This window comes from Micropterus salmoides, unplaced genomic scaffold (genome assembly GCF_014851395.1).
Source record: "Micropterus salmoides isolate LMB-PRFRI ecotype aquatic unplaced genomic scaffold, ASM1485139v1 Ms_hic_scaffold_509, whole genome shotgun sequence".
NCBI classification, from domain to species: Eukaryota; Metazoa; Chordata; class Actinopteri; order Centrarchiformes; family Centrarchidae; genus Micropterus; species Micropterus salmoides.
Window position 1 is genome coordinate 33,795 of NW_024044248.1, and position 2,770 is coordinate 36,564.

Sequence of the window (2,770 nt, forward strand, 5' to 3'; positions counted from 1 at the left end):
TTTATTGAAATTTTGGCATGTGCAATTAGAAAAAATGCTAAAATCAGGGGTCTACCGTTGCCAGGTGGGGAAACATTGGTTATATCTCAGTTTGCAGACGACACTGTATTGTATTTAGAAAATGACTTTTGTTTAAAGGAAGCTATTAATGTTATTGAAGTGTTCTCGAGTGCTTCAGGGTCTAGGATTAATAAAGGGAAGTCACTGATTAAATATCTGGGAAGGTGGAAGGATAGGAATGACAAGCCATATGGGCTTGCCCTGTGCGCGGGCCGATGACATTATTGGGTATATCCTTTGGTAATAAGGATGATGTTGAAAGTAATTGGGAGGTAAGATTAGCTAAAGTGCTATCAAAGCTCAACATGTGGAAATTGAGAAAACTGTCATTCAGTGGCAAAGTCCTAGCTATAAAAGCCGATATATTGCCAGCCTTACTTCATGTGGCATGTGTTTTTCCCATGACGGCAATGATTTGCTTAAAGTTGCAAAGGATGTTGTTTAATTTCATGTGGGGAGGGTATGAATATATTAAAAGAGAAATAATGTACCAGCCCATTGAGAGAGGAGGTAAAGACATGCCAAATGTCAGGTTGAAGTTGAACGTGATTTTTTTTTCAAATATCTGTAAAATAACTATGTCACCTCCAAAACATAAATGTCACTCTTTAATGAAATTTTGGCTTGCTATGCATTTGAGGCCCTTAGGGGTAGCATGGGATAACAGGTCTCCCAAAGCTGAGGTTATGCCTTTGTACTATAAAGGAATAATCAGTTGGGCAAAGAAGTACAAGGAGTGTTGGGATAGTCATTTAGTACTCAATCATAGAAAACTGTATGAGGAATTGATGGCCAGGTTCAACCCAAGAGAAACTGTTCATATTCCTTCTGAAGTATGGAAGAGAACACAGTTTAAGCAGTTGGACAATCAGTTGAAAGATTTTAATTGGTTGGTGCTTCACAGGAGATTAGCAGTAAGAAACACCTTGTTTAATCACGGCCTAACAAGAAGTAAGTACTGTCCAAGAGAGGGATGTTTGGGAAAAGAAACGGTGGAACATGCATTATTTGAGTGTTTTTTCGCACAACAAATTTGGGAGGGGTTGGGTAAAAAGTTTGTGTCTTTGAGGGATATGACATGGGAAGGGGTTCTTTACATGGAATTTAATATGGAGAGGGAGAAACTGCATAAAGTAGTGCTTCTCGTATCTATAGTAAAGTACAAGTTGTGGGAGGTAAGATGTGATGGGCTAAATGGAGGAAGCAAGTGGTCAGTGTTGGGAACTATAAAGAGCATTGAAGACTCAATAGAGAGGCGATACCAATTAGAGATCAGAAAATGGGGTATTGACTCGATCAAAGACAGATGGAAAATGATTTATGGTAATTCATAGAGGTCAACAGAAGGTGTTGTGGATTTATTATGATGGTTATGGGAGTGGTTTTGTTATGGTCTCTTCATGCATACATGCCATGCATCGTAATGGGAAAAAAAGAAAAAAAGAGAGGGCTCGAGAACTGGGTTCCATGAGTTATTGATGTATACCTTGTGTTTTGTTGATGTCGTTTTTTTTTTTTTTTTTTTTTTTTACTAATTAAGGTAACAAAGGGACACTGTGTATAGAGATGCCGAGGGGGAGGATTGTTGTTTTGTGTTGGATGTGGGATTAATATAGGTGGGATGTAAGTACTGAAATGTGTGTATTGAATGTTTATGTCACAAATAAATTATATTTTCCAAAAAAAAAAAAAAAAAAATCTGTTCTTATCAGTTTAATATCTGATATGTCCCCTATAAGGGGGCAACATATTAAATGGATTTTTAGCACCGGGAGCTGAGACGAGGGGCTTGCTCCGTCCACTCCACGCATCGACCCGGTATTGCAGTGCCTCCGGGGGCGGTGCACCCTTCTCCTGCCTTGTGTAAAACCAAAATACTGACCCAAACGCAGAGGTCGTCGCTCTGCCGGACGCCGGCCCGAAAAAGGCGCCAGTCGAGGGGGGGCGGCCAGCTGAAGCCTCGAAGAAGGCAGCGAGATTTGCACTTTATGATTGGCAGACGACGAGGGGATATTTGGGACCGGCATGGCTGTTAAATGTGCCCTGCACTTCCCCTCCCTTTCTCCCCTCGTCATCGAGAGCCCGAGTATTTCGGATGCTCGGTAGCCTGTGTCCAAAAGCCAGGCCTTCATTTCTCCGATTGGATAGAGCCTCTCAGAAGGTGGGGAGGGGACACTGCGGCGCCTCCGTAGGCCCGGCACGGTTGGCCAACACGTGGAGGAACCGCAGCGTAGAAAGGATACAAGAAACTAAAACACCTCAAATGAAGCAAGAAAACCTGCTACAACTGCTAAATCGGTGAATAAAACACTTACCTTCTCGTCTTTGGTCTGGTCAAGGTGGCAGTCCGGCAGAGGACAGGTAGGCAGTCCTCGGGACCAATGAATTCCTTGTTGCAAAAGTTTTTCAGCTACGGCAAAGTTGAAATTTTATTCACAAGGAATGAGGTGAATCTCCTCCCAGAAAATGGTGACACAAAACGAAGCCCCAAACCGGCAAAGGTTTTAACCAGAAAGAGGAGGCCATTGCAGTCTTGGCCAAAAGGCCGAGAAGCGATCGGCCACATTTCCCCTCCCTTTCTCTCACTCGTCATCGAGAGGCTACAAGAGCCCGAGTCGTTCGGTAGCCTCTGTCCAAAAGCCAGGCCTTCGTCTCTCCGCAGCCCGATTGGATAGAGCCTGCCATGACCTGGGGAGGGGTAGGGAACGGG

At 43.5% G+C, this 2,770-nt stretch overlaps 1 non-coding gene across 1 annotated transcript; it reads left to right on the plus strand.

The window, feature by feature from the left end:
* Positions 1 to 1,728: 1,728 nt before the first annotated feature.
* LOC119889519 lies at positions 1,729 to 1,912 on the plus strand. Its single transcript, XR_005442076.1, has one exon. It is a non-coding gene; the product is annotated as a U2 spliceosomal RNA (small nuclear RNA).
* Positions 1,913 to 2,770: the final 858 nt, after the last annotated feature.